Source organism: Pelophylax lessonae (assembly GCF_965119305.1).
Source record: "Pelophylax lessonae genome assembly, chromosome: 4".
Classification (NCBI taxonomy): domain Eukaryota; kingdom Metazoa; phylum Chordata; class Amphibia; order Anura; family Ranidae; genus Pelophylax; species Pelophylax lessonae.
Window position 1 is genome coordinate 67,567,892 of NC_138771.1, and position 21,616 is coordinate 67,589,507.

Here is a 21,616-nt window from a genome sequence, read left to right on the forward strand (position 1 = left end):
TGATATTCAGACTCCTTTTGATCGATGAAACAGACACCCTGGGAGACAAGAATCTACACACAAAAAAATTATTGGAAAAAAAACGGTTTTGCTATCTGAGGTTGGAGTTACTGACAGACCATCTCCATGAGATACTGTAATGACCACCATTAAAATGATTATATTTTAAAAAATACCAAACATGGTATATGTACCTGCTCTGCTCAATAATATTGTCTCTTCCCCAAATGCTATGAGGGCGCTTGTGTGGGCTCAATTCCAAGTGCGGCCCAGCCCCACCCCACACTCTCTGCTCACTGACTGTGATTGACAGCAGCAGGAGCCAATGACTCCCACTGCTGCCACCATGTCCAGTGAGGAGAGAGAGAGCCACTGCTCTAGGGCACAGAACTGTATCGAGACCAAGCTCAGGTAAGTTTTTCGGAGGGGTGGGGTTGGGGGACATCCTGTGCACAGAAAGTCTCATTTCCCTAATGCAGAGCATGCATTAAGGTAAAAAAAAAAAAAAAAATTCTGCCTTTAAAAACACTGTAAGCATACCATATTATATGACATAAAAAAATAAAGGGTACACTAGGACAGTTAGAAACAGGGCTGGGACAAGCGGTGGGTCAGAGGGACGACTGCCCTGGGCACAATTTTTTATTGCAGGGATGGGGGCACCCTGACCCTAACCCTAAGGGAATGGTGGGGGGAGGGGGTGCAGTTTGGCATTTTTGCCCTGGGCGCTCCATGACCTTGTCCCGGCACTGGTTAGAAATACCTTGATGTAAGTACATTCCAACTATGTCCTCCACTTGGCGAGATTACTACCACCCTAATTTTATTATAATTCTACTATGCCTGAGTGATCCAGTATAATAGACATGATAGCAGAAACAAGTGGTAAATGTTTGTTACAAACTGTTTGTTAATGACTATTTTAACCACATAACGACCGCCCACCGCAGATATACTGCGGCAGGCAGCTGCTGCTGGGCAAAGTGACGTAGGGGTACGTCACTCGCTCAGCCGCCTGTAGGGGGCGAGCGCGCGCCGCTGGAGGCATGCTCCTGCCCCCGTTCGTTCACAGGCATCCCCGCGCAAGTGACCGGCGGCTCCGATGTCTGCCGGTCACTCGCAATCTCCCGCAGGAGAGGGAGAAAGGCAGACGGCTGATGTAAACACAGCCGTCTGTCATTCTCCCTGATGTAAGTGCAGAGACTATACGATCCTGCTATGTAGGATCGTATGTCTCTGTGGTTACATCACAAGCCACGCCCCCCACAGTTAGAAGCATGCCCCTAGGGACACACTTAACCCCTTGATCACCAATAAAGTTAACCCCTTCCCTGCCAGTGTCATTTTGACAGTAACAGTGCATATTTATAGCACTGATTACTGTAGAAATGTCACTGGTACCCCCAAAAGTGTCAAAAATGTCAGTCAGGGGCCCGATCTGTCCGCTGCAATGTCGCAGTCCTGCAAAAAAAATCTCAGATCGCCGCCATTACTAGTAAAAAAAAAAAACAATAAAAATGACAGAAATCTTTCCCGTAGTTAGTAAACGCAATAACTTTTGCACAAACCAATCAAAATACGCTTATTGCGATTTTTTTTTACCAAACATATGTAGCAAAAAACAAATTGGCCTAAAATGTTAAAAAAATTTTGATTTTTACTTTTTTTTTGAGAATTTCATGTAAAAAAATGTGAAAAATATTGTTATTTTTTCAAAATTGTCGCTATTTTTTTGTTTATAGCCCAAAAAATAAAAATCGCACAGGTGATCAAATACCACCAAAAGAAAGTTTTATTTGTGGGAAAAAAAGGACGTCAATTTTGTTTGGGTACGGCGTTGCATGACCGCACAATTGTCCGTTAAAATCACGCAGTGCCGAATCGCAAAATAGGGCCAGGTCTTTGAGCAGCCAAATCCTCTGGGGCTTAAGTGGTTAATATATTGTCCTAACTGACATTTCAGTGTTTCTGTATATTTTGTATATAATTTAATTTAACTCTGCAATGGAACCTTTACACCATATGTAACATTCTACAAATTTACACACTGTCAAATGATATGTTATGACAATGAAAAGCAAAATAAAAAAATGAAGGAAAATAAATGTCAGATACAAATAATAAAAGATATAAAATGGACTGTGTGATCAGCTCAGGCAAATTGCAGGCAGTAAAGATTTCTTAACGTTCAATTATCTCTATAGATCAGTGGCTGCACTTTATATACATATTTTACAGTTCTAATGAATGAGGGTTAAAGCAAACTATAATTTCATGCTTATGCTGTACAACCATTATAATAAAAGAGAGGCTTTATTATGTTAGGTTGACACATCTTTTTTGTTTGCTTGAAACAGATAATGCATTCGAAGATCTCAATGGGTAACAGATGAGCTCCCTGAAGCTAAGTTCATCCTCTCTCTAGTAAGTGCTACAACACTTGTCTGCTCTGGCTGTTAATATATGCAGCCTCTCAACAGCTAATAGCCTGTCATAAGCAGTGTCAACCAGCTTGAACCAGTTTGCCACAATGGTAAATGCTTTACAATGCCTAGGTGAATTGAAGAATTGTGCTGCTTTCTAGACAGAGGACAAAGAAGACCTCAGATTAACTCTTTCTTTGGTTCAATCACACAGGTGTGCAAAAGGTTAATATTCTTGGAGGTGCCTGGAACATGGAACATGATTTGGCATTGGTTGAAGACTAGTCAATGCAGTGGAAACTGCAATTCAAAGTTTCTAAATAAAAATGATTGCCATTAGGCAGTGCCATCTTAAGAGCATCAAAGGGCCCCGGCAATGCAGTGCACTGGGGCCCCGCCTACACAATCATCCACGAGAATAAAAATGCAAATTATTGATAAGGCAATATTTATTGGTACAGCAGTGCCAGGCTAACGACAGCTTCCAAGTTTGGCGGCTGGGTCCGGTGAACACACACACGGATGGGAGTCAGACTCGAATGTCCTGTGTGTGCCTGTTCCCATTGAGGCAGACAGGCATTCCTGCAGTTGTGGGCTCCCCCTCTGCAGCCCAAGTGGCCTGACAACAGGCAGGACCAACAAGCACTTGCCACCTGCTGAGTTTGGCGGTGGGATGCACACGGGAATCGGGACTAATGCCTTGCTGGGGCTGGGTGGCTGGGCAGGTGGGGCCCTCCGGGGAAGTGGGGCCCCCCGGGCAACTGCCCAGCGTGCCCATTCGGTAAGATGGCCCTGCCATTAGGGAAAAATAATTCCATATTAGAGTACAAAAATGGGGGTACAGTGGAGGCCAGAACTACAGAGGAAAAACATACGGGGGTGCTTATTTCAGATTATTGGAAAATGAATAAACAGTGTGGTCAGACATTCAGAAAAACAAATATAATTCTAGGGTGCATTACTACAAGCATCACCAGCAGGACAACCCCCAGCCATTAGAGAAAGTCAAAAATCTTTGAGTTCAGTTAATGAAAAATGGGGGCAAAAACAATAGTGTTGCGTTTATAATTTTGTTCAGTGTAGATATCTATACATATTATTGTCTTTTCTGAGTCTTTTGTTTTGGTTCCCTGGTTTTACATTTTTTGTTTATTTAAATATCTATTGCGCATATATAATTGTACCTAACAGATTGTAAGTTTAATACATATATACATTTTTTTTGTTTAGTATTAACCACTTGCCGACCGCCGCACGACTATCTACGTCGGCGGTCAGCCCCTCACAGGCAAACTAACGTAGGGCTACGTTGCTTGCTTGTGAGGGTCTAGGGAGCGAGCGCGCGCCCCCCGGGGCGCGCTCCCGCTCCCGCGTGGTCACGGACCCCCCCGCGCGTGTGACCAGCGGACCCGATGTCCGCCGGTCACTCGGCGATCGGCGGGGGAGAGGGAGAATGTCAGGCAGCTTGTGTAAACAAACTGCCTGTCATTCTCTTCGCTGCAAAGACACTGATAAAACGGATCTGGTATGTAGATCCGTTGATCAGTGTCTTTACAGCTAGAGCCACAGCCAATCACAGTAGAAACCACGCCCCTAGGGACACACACAGCCCCTCCCTTCCAAATAAAGTTAACCCCTTCACTACCAGTGTATTTTTACAGTAACAGTGCATATATATAGCACTGATTACTGTAGAAATGTCACTGGTAACCCCAAAAGTGTCAAAAATGTCAGTCAAGGGTCCGATCTGTCCGCCGCAATGTCGCAGTACCGCAAAAAAAATCGCAGATCGCCGCCATTACGCGTTAAAAAAAAAAACAACAAAAATGACAAAAATCTTTCCCTTTGTTAGTAAACGCGATAACTTTTGCGCAAACCAATCAAAATACGCTTTTTGCGATTTTTTTTTACCAAACATAGGTAGCATAAAATAAATTGGCGGAAAATTTTTAAAAATTTTGATTTTTACATTTTTTTTTGGGGGAATTTCATATAAAAAAATGTGAAAAATATTGCTATTTTTGCAAAATTGACGCTCTTTTTTTGTTTATAGCGCGTGATCAAAAAATCGCACAGGTGATCAAATACCACCAAAAGAAAGCTCTGTTTGTGGGAAAAAAAGGACGTCAAATTCGTTTAGGTACAGCGTCGCACGACCGCGCAATTGTGCGTTAAATTCACGCAGTGCCGAATCGCAAAATACCCCCTGGTCGGAATGGGGGTAAAATCTTCCGGGGCTTAAGTGGTTAAACATGGCTAGTTACTGTAAGTTGGGCTTTGAGGGAATGATGGACCAGATCCATTAAGCCCAAAGTACCTCCATAGGGGTCATCACTTTGGATCACTTCTTTTTGAGGTTGCAAAGATTGTTAGAGAAAAAATTAAGGATTTATTGGAATAAAAAATGTTTTCAAAAATATGTAGAAGAAATAATTTTCCCATGGGGCCTTCGAATACAAATTTTCCCCAATGTTAGAAAGGTGGAGTCTGATCTTAAACTTGAATGGGAAAATAACTTACAGGCATGTTCATTCAAGATGATGGACATATTATGTCACCAGTACTCCAAGGAGTTAGAGTTAGTTGATAAAAATGAAAAATTAAATCTAGATAATGCCATTTAAGATCTATGTAAATGTCGGTGGTAGCCTGGGATCCACTCTCTATAGGAAAACATCATCGGGTAATACCATTCTGAATGCCAATAGTTCACATCCGGCACCTCTTGTCTCAAGTATACCCTACAGCCAGTACCTTTATTTGAAGCGAAACTACTCCTAACAAGAGGATTATGAGGCTGAAGCCAAAGCACTACAGAGACGTTTGTTGGATATACATATGTTGGGAATACAGTAGATCATGCCAATGGAGATAATAGGGATTCTTTAATACATAAACAAAGTCAACAAGTCAAAGTGTAAGACTTATCACTCAATACTCTGAACAGCACAGTCAAGTTCGTAAAAATATGAACAAATTTTGGTACCTTTTGGAGGTGGATGACACTGTCTCCAAATACATAAAAGATTACCCTGAAATAACCTTTAGGAGATCAGAATCTCTAAAAGACCAGTTAGTTCACAGCCACTACTCCACTCCATGTAAGAAAGAATATCCTAAGATTACTGGCACGGCTCAGTGTAGAAAATGTAATTTCTGTCAATATTTATGGCAAGCACAGCAAATTATGCTGCCTAATGGCAGAATGTGTAATTTTTTGCAACTTGTCAGTCCATTGCCGTTGTATATTACACGGAGTGTGAGTGTGGCATGTTCTACGTGGGTAAAACAAAGAGGCCATTCTTTCATAGAATTAGGGACGACGTCAAACTGGTCTCTAGTAAGAAATTTGAGAGCCCAATCGTTGCTTCATGGGTTTATATTAGGGATAGACTGATTATCGGCAAAGCCGATATATTGGGGGCAGATATGCACTTTCCCCGATATATCGGTATCGGCCCCGGAACTGGCCAATATTGCCGATATTTTTGCCTTGGACAGCCTCGTCTGGAGTCGGGACTAGTCTCGCAGGAGTGTATCACAGCCATACACCCACCCACAGCAGCCCGGTGCCAGCCAGCCACCTACATCCACAGGCCCTGTACCAGCCAGCCAGCCACAGGCACTGTACCAGCGAGCCAGGCAGCCACCCACAGGCCCTTTACCATCCAGCCAGCCACCCACAGGCCCTGTACCTGCCAGCCACAGGCACTGTACCAGCCAGCCACCCACCCACAGGCACTGTGCCAGCCAGTGAGCTAGCCATCCACAGCCCCTGTGCCAGCCACTTACCCACCACAGGGTGCCAGCCAGCCAGCCACCCACCACAGGGTGCCAGACAGCCAACCCACAGGCCCTGTACCAGCCAGCCACAGGCACTGTACCAGCCAGCCGCCCACAGCCCCCGTGCCAGCCACCCACCTACCACAAGGTGCCAGCCACCCAGCACAGGATGCCAGCCAGCCAGCCACCCATCCACCACAGGGTTCCAGACAGCCAGCCACCCACCACAGGGTGCCAGCCAGCCACCACAGGGTGCCAGCCAGCCAGCTACCCACCACAGGGTGCCAGCCAGCCAGCCACCCACCACAGGGTGCCAGACAGCCAGCCACCCACCACAGGGTGCCAGCCAGCCAGCCACCCACCACAGGGTGCCAGGAAGCCAGCCATTAAGCATTAAAGAAAAATTAACATGTTCAGTACCAGATTTGTGTCAAAATTTTCTTTATTTTTCAAAACTTTAAATGTACAAAATATCGGCCCATACCGATACGTTGTGACCAAAATATCGGTATCGGCCCTGAAAAAAACATATCGGTCTATCCCTAGTTTATATCACCAATTTGATGTCACTAAGATTAATTTTTTTTTGCCTTGGAGCACATCCCTAAAAATGAAAGGGGAGGAGATGTGGACAAAATACTCTTACAAAGAGAGACCAAATAGATATTTAACCTATCTGCTATACAATATCCAGGATTGAATGAAGCTCTTAGCTTCAAATCTTTTCTTCGAATTTACTTTTACCTGATGACGAATTTTCCCACGAATCGCTATCACTCGGTTCTTCAAATATTTCTGATTCACCGTCGCTGTTTTACAGTTCGTCCAAAAGCGTTTTTGAGCTAAAAGAACGCTTTTTTGGACGCCATGGACGTTATCAATTTTCCAGGCACAAAGTACCACAAAAACTACAGGCAGGGCACTGGAAAAGCCAGTAGGTGAAATGGCATGATACAAAATTGTAATCCTAACAGATTACACTGTATCATGTCATTGTTTTTTTTTTTTTTTTTTTTAATATCCCCGTCGGTTCCACCCCCCTGCAACTCGGCGCTTGCAGCGAAGGGAAGTGGAAGAAGGTGCTGGCATCGGCTAAACACACTGCGGGAGGAAAGTGAAGGGGATCACAGGGGAAGGTGAGTTTCATTCTGGGGTAATCCCGAGTGTGGCACGGGGGTTACCACTTTTGGCACTGAATATTAACCCCGAGCCACACTCAGGAATACCGCTAGGGAGGTTAAGGGGACTGATGACAGGTTTCCCTAATAATAGATTTCAAGTCCCATGGTTACCTTTCTAACATACAGTATACAGTATCTCTCAATAGATAAATACTAGCAATTTAAGCTTTGGCTTTGGACTTTTGATGTCGGAAACAGCGAAAAGGTGGCCATGGGACCCCAATAGATTTTAAAACATTGGGATCAGCCACCTGTATATGGTGGCTAAAACTTCGCTGTGTAATTTTGGGAAATTTTGGGAAACTTATAATGGATTAATCCCAATTAGATAGGGTCAAGTACACTAATTTCTGTCTTCCCACAGTTTCTCCTTTTTTCTTTCTCCCTTTTTCTTCTTCTCCAACCCCCCCCCCCCACACTTTTTTACGGGACGGGTCCTACATATTTGTAGGTTTCATTAGGGGGCAAACCTCCTCTATGGCACACTGATATTCCGCAGGTGTATCCATTCATGTTTTTCCATCAAAGTGTTTAAATTCCTATTTCACATCTGGGGGGAAGAAATTTTCATCAGATATCTCATATACTAAGATGTTACTCGTGTTTGTATAACAATGAAAAATCTTTGAAAATGTTTTTCCATGTGCTAATTTAGTTTTGACTTGTACACTGTTAAAGGTCCATATTCAATGAATTTACACTGTTTCTATTTATTCATAGTGATATTATGTACAAGGCTTTATAAGTATCCTGAAGAAGCTACAACTCTTGGTGAAACATGTTGAGCGAAAACCTCTGTACAGTGACCTTTTGAATTTGTTATAATGTTTTTAACAATATGTCATTTTTAACTTCAATTATCCGAAATAAAAATAGATTTTAGACATAATTTTGAAAACACTTTTTTTGTCTATGATCACCTAAAAAAGTCCCGTTATATGTCTTTTCAATAAAATGTTCATCGAACTTGGGATGTGGTGCATATAATGACCTCACATCTCTTGCAAATACATTTCGAAATTCTGCACTCCTTTGATCTATAGAAGCCAAAGAAGATTTGGCCCTACTTCTTCTTTAACCACCTGCGAAACCCCCACCCACAATGTACTGTAGACAGGCGGCTCGCACAAGCAAAGCGATTTACCCATATGTCACTGCCTGCTCCTGGGTTTAGGGCACACGCATGCGGTCCTCACTGCAGGCACCTGCTGTGATTGTACACAGCGCGAGCCTGCCAGCTAGTCCCAGCCAATAATTCACAGCTGGGACCTGCTGACCAGCTGTGTACAATCACATCTCAGCGCTCTGTGTTGAAAGTCAACACAGGGCTGTACAGAGGGAACAATCTCTCTGTTTCTCATCTATGCAAAGCCTGAATCCTGCCTAAATGCTTGAGCTAAGGACAGATGGATTCAAGGAAGTAAATGCTACATGAATCATCGGTCCTTACTCAAGATGGCCACAGCCAGAAATGCTAGAGGGATGTTTTCAAAGTAATTTCTCAGCAAAATAAAGCATGGAGACATGGATGGGTGGGGAAGTTTGCTTTGAATATTAAAAATGTGTTTTTGGTTTGCGGTCCTCAGATGCAGCGTTGTTCCACTTTAAGTCTTCCTCCCTCCCCCTCCACCTCTCTTGTTATACTTTCGGTTCGCAAATAGTTTTGTCATTACTCATTACTCATAAAGAGAGCACTGAAGTTGATTTATTAAAACTGGAGAGTGCAAAATCTGGTGCATCTCTGCATAGAAACCAGTCAGCTTCCAACTTCAGCTTATTCATTTAGGCTTTGACAAAAACGCTAATTGGTTTGCATGCAGAACTGCACCAGATTTAGCATTCTCCGGTTTTAGTAAATCCATCCCACAGTATCTCTTCCTACATAGAAATATCAGTTCTCCCTATCAAATAAACCTGCTGACAATATGGCTACTATGAGCCCATGATTTTATAGAGAGGTAGCTGGGTTATCCTGTCTTGCAGATGATTGCCATGAATAAGGGCTATACACTATATTATGGCTTGTTCCTTAATTCTGGCAGAGAAACTGCTAGGTTTTTGGCTAAAGCACTTATTTCTTTTCATTACAGATGCTTATATAGTGGCAACAATTTACAAAGCACTATATATATATTACATTCACATCGGTCCATGCATTCAAGGAGCCTACAATCTAAGGTCCTTAGCTTATATTCATACATACACATAATAGGGCCAATTAACCTGCCAACTTGTCTTTGAGGTGTGGGGGGAAACCGGAGTACCTGGAGAAAACCTACACAGACACATTGAGAACATGCAATCTCCTAACAGATATTACCATGATTGAGATTCATACCGATGTCCCTAATGCTGCCAGGAAAGGCTTGCTCCTTGATTCACAATACCACATGGACTTCCTTATGCTGCTGGTTAAAGATGTATACATTTATCCCCATTCAATCCATTTCATTCCTGTTCATTCTGACTCTGGACACTACAGATTAAAGTAGTATTGTTTGTCTTTGACGACCTTCTAGACAGCAGTTGTATGCTCCATGTGGTGCCCTCTCTGGGTCCAGTCACTCTCCCATGAGCTGATGAGACTCGACCACATATGTATGTTTGCCTTCACACTTTCACAAACAGGTCAAGATAACCGGCAAATTGCCTCTGAAAATAAACAATCTCTATGATTTCTCGAGAGCTAGGTGGTTTCGGAGAAGTGATACTCCCGCAAAATGCGTAGACCTCTATCCTATATCTCGATCATATACCATGCAACTTCATGGTGGCTATATTTGGTAGAATCAATATGCAAGCTCATTTTTCATATGTTGTATATTTTAACACATTTTTATTGTCAAAAAACTATTCAAATATTTTGTATTTTTATATATATAGTTTTGTACTTGTTTGTACTTTGGAGGGGGTATTTACAGTCCTACTTGCCCGTTCCACTGCCAGGAAAGTGCTAACCACTTAGCCACTGTGCTTCCCTCGTAATATAAAAATCCAGCAAATCCCAAGGATTCGCCATAAAGAATTAGCAGTAGAGGACCCAATCCTTATTTCTAATTCTTTTTTCCCTTCCAGGCACAAGTGGCAGGTTTTAATACTTCCCTACCTCTTGTATGAACACATCAGTGATTACAGCACTCAAAAAACTTTTTTTTTTTTTAAAAAGGTCCCGTAGGGATTACAGGAATAAAAAAAAAAAATACATGTTTTTAATTGACAGTATTGCCCTCATCCAGCAGTCTAGATACTGTGTCAGCTATTAGCCCTTAGCTCAGACAGTACACAGACTTTGTTTAGAATTAATTGAATTGAAGAGCTTATGAAGCACAATCACTGTGAAATAGGTCATTCTCACCTACCAAGTTATAGAGAAGGTATACCATTTTTAATCATTTCAAATCTAATTTCCAATCATAATATTTTTTAATTTTTTTTTTATCATTTTTATTTATCATACCTTACTATTTTGGTGTATAAAAGTGTGAGGAAAGAGTTTTAAATCAATTCTATATGATTGATGGTAAGGAGCCTTTTAAAATACTGGTATAATTATAAACATTCACAAGCTAGAACATTAACCAGGTTTACATTCGATCACATTTACTGCACAACTGTAGGGCAAGTTCACTATATTTATAATGCAGCAAATATTCACCTAGTGACCATCATTTTCTGGGGTTTCTCTTTTTATTAACTTATGCCATTCCATGTGTTATCTCATCTGAAAATACCTGTTCAGTAAAGGAGTATAGCCAACAGCAGGCTAAAGTCCAGGCTCGGGTTCCTTGCAATGCGCTGAGAACCTGAGCCAGCCCGTCCTGCCCCCTCCGCAGCCCACAGCTCTAGAGAGAGCTGGAGGGGCAGAGCAGAGAGCCAGTGGCTGACAGTCATGGCTCTCTGCTCAGAGCGGAGGGGGAGAACTGAGTGATCAGCTGTTTGATTGCTTAGTTCTCGCTGTGGAGCCAGTAGGGTACAGATGCAGCATGGGATCAATGCTGCATGAACCTAGGTGGGCATCCTTTTTTGCTTTTTCTTAAAGCGGAGTTCCGGCCTATTTTGCAACTTTAGTGATTCCTGGAGTGCTCGCTATGCTGATCACAATTGGGCATTTTCAGTTTTTTCCCTTATCTTATTTTCAGGGTATTTTTGATTGAACTTCCTCCTTCTCCCCCCTCTGTGGCCATGGCCACCAACATCACTTGCCTTTGCATTGCATCCTGGGAGCTGTTTGTCATCACTCCCAGGAGGCTGAAATCAGGAAGAACTCCCAGAACACTCCCTGGAATCAGGAAGAAGGACACAGCAGATTACACTGGGGCTTCAGATGCCCACATCCAAGATGCGCTCAGACAGCATTTTTAAAAGTACGATTTTGACCAAAATCCAATACTGTACACCTTGTAAGTATTAAAATAGCGGTTCTGTAAAGGGCGATAGATTAGTATTATAGGGGTATTTTTAGTTAAAAAAGGGATTTGAGGCCGGAACTTAAGCCCATACTTCTCTTTTAAGGCAGTTGTAATCCCTTTATTGCATGTTTTCTTATGTCACACCTCCCTTGCAAATTCCTAGATAGCAGCAGTGAAAAATCATTGTAAAAATCAACTTCATCTTCAATATTATGTCTTTGTTAAGTCTGTTTGGTTCCAGTGACATCACTCCTCTTTTGCCATTCGGCTGACATTATTATTTGTTTTCAATTGACTGGAATAATTACTATTTTTCTATTGAGATCAGCCAACATAAAAAAGCAAATAATTCCAGCCCATGGGGAAGGAAGGGGTAAAATAATGAAGTGAAAGTAGGTAAAGTAGATTTTTACCCAGAGTTTCACAACTGCTATCTAGGGATTATGGGAGCTGTGATGGGAGTGAGGGAACAATGAAAAGATTACAACAGACTCTATACAAGATACTGTTTGAAGGGACAGCAAGTGGAATGGCAAAAGTAATTTAAAAGTTCAACCCTGAGTAACACATAGTGATTTATACTATGCAAAAAATACGGAAACTATTAACTTATTGTGCAAAAAAGTTCTCACAAGGCTACTGAATGAGGTTGTGGGTGTTTATATCTGCAGTGTATTCAGAATGAAAGAGTATTGCTAATTCACTTAGGTGGGCAGGATGTCAAGTTTACAAAAAGCATAGCCGTACTTGCTCTGTGCTGTTAGGCATTACATTTTTGGCATCAACAAGGGGTCTGGGAGGGGGGGGGGGGATTTTGATTGGAACTATCCTGACTTTCCCCTGCCATCCTCCGTGGCAACAAATCATTGCAGTAATGATCTATTGCTTGATGATGATAGCATTAAAGTGGTTGTAAAGGCAGAAAGTTTTTTATCCTCATGCATTCTATGCATTACGATAAAAATCCTTCTGTGTGCAGCTTCCCCCCTCAGCCCTCCTAATACTTACCTAAGCCCATTGTGATCCAGAGATGTTGCACAAGAGACTCGGCTGTCCGGGACTCTCCCTTCTCATTGGCTGAGATGGCAGTGGGCGCCATTGGCTCCCACTGCTGTCTTTCAAAGTCAGTGAGCCAAAGAGGAGAGAGAGGGGGTTGGGCCGAGTAACGGCTCTGTGTCTGAATGGATACACGGAGCTGTGGCTCAGCTCAGGTGACCCTATAGCAAGCTGCTTGCTGTGGGGGCACTCGACAGGAGGGAGGAGCCAGGAGTGCTGAAGAGGGACCAGAGAAGAGGAGGATCCAGGCTGCCCTGTTCAACCACTACACAGAGCAGGTAAGTATAACATGTTTGTTACTTATAAACAAAAAGAAAAGAGGATTTAGTATCACTTTAAGATCAAAAAAAGTCTAGGATAAAAAAAAATTAGGAACACACCAACTATGCACCAAAGAGAGTCCATTATACAGTCTTTATCAGTTAGACACACTAGGGTTTAATCTTTAAAGGCAAATAGGCTTTTAACTTTACAAAATAACATTTCATTTTGCTTAGCAAATGAGGTGAAGCTCTGCTGATCAATCATGTACAAACATAAATACAAATTTTTTATTTTCCTTGCCTGTGATTGGGTATTTTTTGCAAAGTGAATTTTCACCACATTCACTCAGCTAAGGGGAAATTCCCTTACAAAGTCTATCTTCCTTTAGTAGCATAGAGGACAATTGGCATAGAGGACTGACTACTTTAACTACGATCCTGAAAATGTATACATTATAGAAACTTTAGCATGTTTTACTTCTATTCTGTATGGTCTTACATTTTCAATAGGATGGTCCTGATGAATTGATGACAGGATGATAAAATTGATTTGATTTTTAAACTGTGCTTTTCCTATTAAAATTTCTGTTTTGGTTCCTAATGCATCTATGATTTGATTGAATTATCAGTTTGACAAACTAAATTCTTCGATCAATATTGTTCTTTAAATACTGTATAAATGCCTCTTTATATTGGGTTTTATTCCTTCTTAGGAAAAAAACTGTTTTAAAATAGTGTGACCTTAAAGCGGAGTTCCACCCTCTTTTTCTTCTTTCCGGATTCCTGTGGGAAAAAGCATGTTAAAAAAGAATTGGACATTTTTTTTTTTTTTTTTGGGGGGGTCACTTACCTTATTTTAGGGGCATCTCTGTCTGACTTCCTCCTTCTGCGGCCGCGGCCCCGGACGTCACTTCTGGTTTCGCATTGCGTCCTGGGAGATGTGAGTCATCAATCCCAGGATGCAATAGAAATGGCCGGCCCCTACTCTGATTCCCAATCGCAATCTACAGCGCATGCGCGAGATTGCGATTGGCATTCTGGGAGCCAGAAATCGGGAAGAGGGACCGAGTGGCTTTAGACGCCCACACTGGAGATGGAGGCGCTCTGCAATCAATTTTACAGGTAAGATTTTATCTAAATTCAATTACTGTCCTGTACTGTAATGTGGGAATAGGATTAGTGTAATTGTCGTTAGTTTAGGATTAGGGGGGTATTTTTATCTAAAAAATGTTTTTGGGACCCGAACTCCACTTTAATAATTGTATATTTTTAATATACAGTAAACTTTCCAAGCCCTAGGTACTGAATGGCTGTATTAGTACATTTCTCTGTCCATTGATTTGAACACCTCGGCATTACATGGTACACTGTAAAAAAATTAAGTAATTTTAGAACAATAGGTGCATAATCTTTCATGACAACCTGTCTCATGTTATGATTGCATTCCTTTATTACTAAGGAGTAATAGCTTGTAATCTCCAAATGGTGCACAATAGGCTCTATTTCACTTGCAAAAAAACTGTATTTAATGAAAGCAATTAAGCTTTCAATTAGTGATATTCAAAGGAGCTTTATTTAGAGCAATCCTGGCATAAAATAATGTTTGCTTACAACTTCCCCTGTTAGTTGCCTGCCCATTCTTTTGGAAATAGGTATTCTACACAGTAGAATTTCAGATGTCAGGTGATTCTATTTATTGGCTAACAAAACAGATTGTAGTGCAGGCTTTCAAAGCATGCTGGCCTCTTATTCAGGCAACAGGAACTGACAGTAAAAAACATGCTCTATAAATGAAAAAAGTATAGATGTTATAAACTTGACCTACATCGATGGCATACTAACAGCCGCCAAACTTCAAACAACGTATGGGTTGATTTACTAAAGGCAAATAGACTGTGCACTTTGCAAAGTGCAGTTGCTCCACAGCTTAGTAAATGAGGTAAAGCTTTACTTTGCAAAGAATATCCAATCACATGCATGGAAAAAAAAAAAAAAACAGATTGTTTGCTTGCACGTCATTGGATAATGGAAGTCAGCAGAGCTTCTTCTCGTTTACTAAGCTCTGGAGCAACTGCTCTTATAAAGTGCAACTGCACTTTGCAAAGTGCACAGTCTATTTGCTTTTTAGTAAATCAACTCCTTAGTGTGATAAGTAGGGATGATCGAACTTTTGAAAAGTTTGGTTCGACCAGAACACCCGAACTTCCCGAAGGTTCGGCCCGAATTTCAGAACCCCATTGAAATCAATGGGACCCGAACTTTGGTAATCACAAAACACCATTTTGAAGCCCTAAAACCCAATAAATGCCCCTAAAAAGTGCATAGGGTTCTGGGTCATGCCCCAGGGACTATTAATCACACAAAAAAGTTTGTTTGTATTAGAATTGCTGTAGAGCAGGATAGTGGCTTCGCTATTTTCACACCCGGCTTTTTGTTGCAGGCGTTTATAGGGCTTTTTGTGGACGTGTTTGGAGGCAGGCATGACATCTGAACTTCTGTGTAGGGGTATATATCAGACATGGGAGTAAGTCACACATGTGCAAGTCACAAGCAAGTCCCAAGTTACTGTGGCGAAAAGCAAGCAAGTCAAGTCGAGTCCCTGCTAGAAGTCAAGCAAGTCAAGTCATTTATTTTGGTCAAGTCACAAATCAAGTCAAAATACTGATCTACCCCAATTTTCACCTTTAAATTGGGTCAGTGGTCAAGAAAGGTTTTGTTTTAATTTCAACAAACAAACAAAACAAAACTGCTTAGTGCTTTTTTCTTGGCACCAAGGTGTGAAAGTAGCAGAACCCTATGCCTGCGCTAATGAAATAATTAGCAGGCATAGGGCTACGCTCCTATCACACCTATATGTGTGTATGTGTATATATACATACATGTGTGTGTGTATATATACCCCTACACAGAGGTTCAGATGTCATGCCTGCCTCCAAAGACGCCCAAAAAATGCCCAAAAAAACGCCTGCAACAAAAACGCCCAGGTGTGTTGTTGCAGGCGTTTTTTTTTTGGGGCTTTTTTGTGGACGTCTTTGGAGGCAGGCATAACATCTGAACTTCTGTATAGGGGTATATATACACACACACTTATATGTATTTATACACATACACACATATAGGTGTGATAGGAGCGTAGCCCTATGCCTGCTAATTATTTCATTTCATATAGGTGTGATAGGAGCGTAGTCCTATGCCTGTTAATTATTTCATTAGCGCAGGCATAGGGTTCTGCTACTTTCACATCTATGTATGTGTATGTATATATACATACATGTGTGTGTGTATATATACCCCTACACAGAAGTTCAGATGTCATGCCTGCCTCCAAAGACGTCCACAAAAAAGCCCAATAAACGCCTGCTACAAAAAAACGGCCAGGTGTGAAAGTAGCGAAGCCACTATCCTGCTCTACTGCAAATCTAATAGAAACAATCTTTTTTCTATGGAGGTCACCCTGACATGGAAGGGTTTGGTCACCCTTCCATAGCAGTCAGAGTCAGTTAACCCTACACTACAGTCACCCTGACACTTAACACTTTCCCTACAGAAACTAGATTATTAAATCTAACTATAGTGGAAAATAGTACCCTAACTACACTAGATATCCCTTTCCTCACACTAATAATTGCTAAATGACACTTTGAAGCAGGAGTAACAAAACTGCTTCCACTCTCTTCCACGTCCCTGTATTACAATGCTAGAGATTTGGCGAGGCTATGTTATATACTGGGGGGCGTATTCACTACTGATTGGCCTCTGGACCCCCTAGTCACTCCAATCACATTCCTAGCATCCTCCTGCCCCTCAATTGGCTTTTACTGCTGGTTCTGGTCCAATCATGGGCTTTTAAAGCCCAGTTCCTGTCCCATTGCATTTTGGTCGGGTTCTGGTTGCCGAATTTTGAACTTTTTCAGCAAAAAGTTCGAAATTCGGCCGAATTTCGAACAGTCGATGTTTGGGTCGAACCGATGGTCGACCCGAACCATTCGATCATCCCTAGTGATAAGCTCACTGGACACATCAGAACCAAACAGCCCATGCCCATGCAGGTAGAGAAGGTGTGAAACCTGCACACATGCTGTATACAAGACACTGACAGGATACACATACTGTACTAGGCTTGCATGACCAATATATAATAAAAAGCTCTTCATTTGGTATACCTGATCAGGTGTGCAATATGCCCTACATGTGTCTATTTTGATTATTCAAGGTTATAGACAAACATTATACCAATGAATGAATATAAAAAGATTTACTATTAATCACAACAAAACATTAATTACAAAATCACTAGTGTAAGATTTTTTTTTTTTCTGGGTCAGGGTACCTCTTTCTGGCAGGTGCTCACTCCCAGCTCTCTCAATCCCCCACCCACCCGCTCACAACCGCCTGCAACCGCCTGGGACAAATCAATCACGAATTACAGCTCATCTTGCACATGGGCAGTGGGGAGCCAGCTGTGAGCCAGCAGGAAGTCATAGCCATCTTCCCACATGTAAGGTGGCGTTGCTGAGGATCCAAATACTGACAAAGAACCAGCCTGGGTAATGACAGAGCTGGATCCCTGGACTACCATGGGCCCTACCATGGGTCCCACTGAGTCAATTGGACCCAGGCAGTACTTTGAGAGGGGCAGCAAATTGATGCCAAGATTTTTTTCCCAGCAGTTTTGTGTATCAGTTTGCGGCGTGTTATGGGCGGCATTTCCCCATCTCATATTGCCGTCCTTAGTGCAAACTGATAAGTATGAAGAGGCCGAGGTTCTCCTCAGGGGAACGTTCCTTATGTGATTGTGGTGTGCGCAATGACGTCAGACATTCAGACAAAGAAAATAACACTCGAGTTTGTGGTTTTGAATTGAACATAATGGTATGTCATATAATTGTGCATGTAGACAAGGTGCTGTTGCATATAAATCTGACTTCCTGATACATTTAATTTTAGTTTTAATTATCATGATATAAAATAAAATTGTGTGGGCCTTTTGGTGGGCGTGATATTTTTTTGGAGGGGGGGGCAGCATTTAATTTTTGGACCCAGGCAGCACAATGTCTTGGGCCACCCTTGCCTAGGTGCAACAACTTTCTGGTGGGGGGGGCACAGGTGAGGCTGACTCAGTTTGCTGCCTGGTGCTGCTAAAGTATCCCTTCAGCCTGGCTGGACCTGTGTGACCACTGTGGCTACTGTACACTGTTGCAGTCAGAGCTGACTGTGTTCTGAGTGCGCTCCAAGACACATTCCCTTCCTTGTCAGGCAGAGTGATCTCCACCCATCAGATGCTCTCTAGTCCTGGCCCGGCATGACGCCATACAGATGCCGGGACCTGGGAGTTGGGATGGAAGAGAGAGTGGTGCCGGCGGCACTGCATGGGAAGGAACTGTGAGCAACATGGTGCAAGTGAGATATTGGCATCCTCCTCCCTAAGCCATGTTTTACTGTGATGTCATCGATAGGCTGCTAGCTGTTCTGGATTCCCCCAGCACACCTCCCGATGACACTCTGATAGGCCCGACCCCTTCTCCTTTACTACATAGAGGGACAATGCCCCCTGGGATATGTAACATGCATATCCTAGGGGGCAAAGGGAGCACAGTGCATGTCATTGGCGAATGATATGCAAGGGGGTGGGGGACAAACATTTCCTTCATAGAAAAATCTTAATGCACATGAAGAGGACCAGAGGAGGGGTAGAATGGAAGGATAAAACATTTTTGTAGAGTAAACATCTACTTTGAAGTAGTTTTAAATAGACACTGACACTTTTGTATGAACCGGGGCGCGGGGGGGGGGGTGAAGTTTGCCATTTTTGCCCTGGGCATTGTCCCTGCACTGCTCGAGAGTACTTGTTTATTAAAAGTCAGTATCTAGTCTACAGTGTTTGGAGCTGCTGGTATACGTTATATCAAATGGTGCTTCACAACATTATTCCATCATAATAAAACAATAACCTAAAAGTGTATGAAGTTAAGACATAAATACTTCAATAACCATGAACAATGGTATATAATATCCTACTTATACATTCATAACCTATATTATCACACCATATATGCATGTACAAAAATGAACCCAGTTGAATCTATGTGTTGTTAAATATTCAAAGCTATGAATAAAGAAAGGCTGTTCTATCCCCTAAGGCCATTAGTGAGAGAGTACCATCACCATTGCAATGTTGCAATTGTAATATACAAACGGTCTTTGCAAACAAACTTGATTGATATCTGTTAGGAATTGCCCAGGCTCAATGCTGTGAACACTCTTCATTGAATACCACCACCAGTTACTATCTGCGCTAACCATGATATATTGACCTCTTCAGCAAGATAGGTCCTAATGCGCTCCTTTAGGGGTCTTAGTCGGCAGTTCCAGATATCCAGATACCTGCCCTAGACTCCTCCAGTGTCTTTACCAATGTGGGGTAAATGCAGCAAGATAGTTTTACCACTATATACACTCAAAAGCAATATAAACTGAACATAGTATTTTACTGCTTTAAATAACCGATGGTGATTTTTAAAAACAAAGTAAAATGCACTCACAAAATAAGTGCACTGATAACCAGTAGTGCACCACCTTAAAGCGGTAGTAAACCGCATTTATTTTTACACCCTGTAAGACAATTGCAAAATATGCTAGTATGCATTGCATACTAGCACATTATGAAATACATATCATAGCATGAAATCTTCCAGCGGTGCGATGTCACCGCTTGAGGCGCTTCCATCTTCACTCGGTCTGCCTTCCAGGTTTACATCCTCTTACCGTCTGAGTGCACTAATAACCAGTAGTGCACCACCTTAGAGTGGTAGTAAACTGCATTTTTTTTAACACCTTCTAAGGCAATTGCATAATGTGCCGTTATGCATTGCATGCTAGCACATTATGAAATACTTACCTTAGAATTAAATCTTCCATCTTCGCCTGGTCTGCCTTCCAGGTTTACCTCCTCTGGCCATCTGATTGGCTGCACTGTGATGATGTCACTCCCGTGCATGTGCATGGGAGTCATCGACTGCGGCATGGAGCTCTGACGGGTATGCCGTCCCTTCAAAGCTCATGCGCCAGTGACATCACGAGTTACATGCATTGTGAATTACTCCTAAACCATGCAAGTTTAGGAGATATTCACTGTACCTATAGGTACCTGTACTGTACCTTATTATAGGCTTACCTGAAGGTACAAGTAAAAAAAGTGACTTTACTTCCACTTTAAAAATACTTTCCATATTTAGGTATATGTCCCCTTTAGGGATAAGACTGCAGCATTCTATTGTATTCAGCAGCTCCCTCCCAATGACTTGATGATGTCACTAGGCTCCACCCTGATGGGTTTAGTCACTTCCTCTGTGACTCCTTTGAAGGGCCCTTCCCCTCCCAACACACACATATAAACACATACACAATGTCATTTTACAGCAAGGATAGGGGTTAATTTAATAATCAAAGTAAAGATGTGTTACATTTATGAGTAAATTTTCATTTCAGTATTCAATCGAAGCAAAATGGTGACCATGGACATCAACAGAGTTGTATAAAGTACTCGAAACCCATACTTGAGTAAAAGTACAAGTGCTCAATCAAAAAGTGACTTGAGTAGAAGTAGAAGTGCTCAATCAAAAAGTGACTTGAGTAGAAGTACTAAAGTATTCAATATTTTTTGTACTTAAGTATTGCAAGTAGTTTTTTTTTTTAAATTTTGCTACTCAAGTACTGAAAGTAAAAGTACCAGTAGTTTTGAAAAAAAAATTGCTACTCAAGTACTGAAAGTAGAAGTACAAGTACTGTGTTATGTAGTTATTAAAGAAAGAAGTCAAAAGTTTGAACATCATATTGTTTTTTATTATTTCAAATGCAGCTTTTATTTATACATACAGTAGCATTTATTTTCGTATGCGCTGATAATACCCATGTTTTGAGCTTCATGAAACCTGCCATCTACTGTTCTGGCAGTGGTAATTTTTATAATTGTAACGAGTAACTATGCAGCACAAAAAAAATAAAAAATATCGGAGTAGAAGTATTGAAATCATTGAAAAAATGTAGTGAAGTAAAAGTGGAAGTAGGAGAAAAAAAATTCTACTCCAGGAAAGTACAGATACCGCCTTTCGGTACTTAAGTACAGTAGTGAAGTAGTTCTACTTAGTTACTATACATCTCTGGACATCAAGTATTGAATGATTCAGTTGTTTTCAATAATAGCATGTATTCCTGTAAATTTATCATAGAAGACTTTTTATGTAAAGGAAATAAGGATAATAATAAATAGTGGGCTGATTTTAACAGACATTGCTAAAAAAGAAATGTGCATTACATTTTTATAAGTGAGTAGACTGTATTTTGTATGTCTTCACCATATTGTGAGTATTTCTCCATTTTTACAAAGTGAGAGGAATGATTGTCAGGCAGTAAAGGCTCAGCAAGGTTTAGGGCTTTGCTTAGTATTTATTCTTGCATCGGGGGTTAAAGCAATATTTTTCAGTACCAACTAAAGATATCAA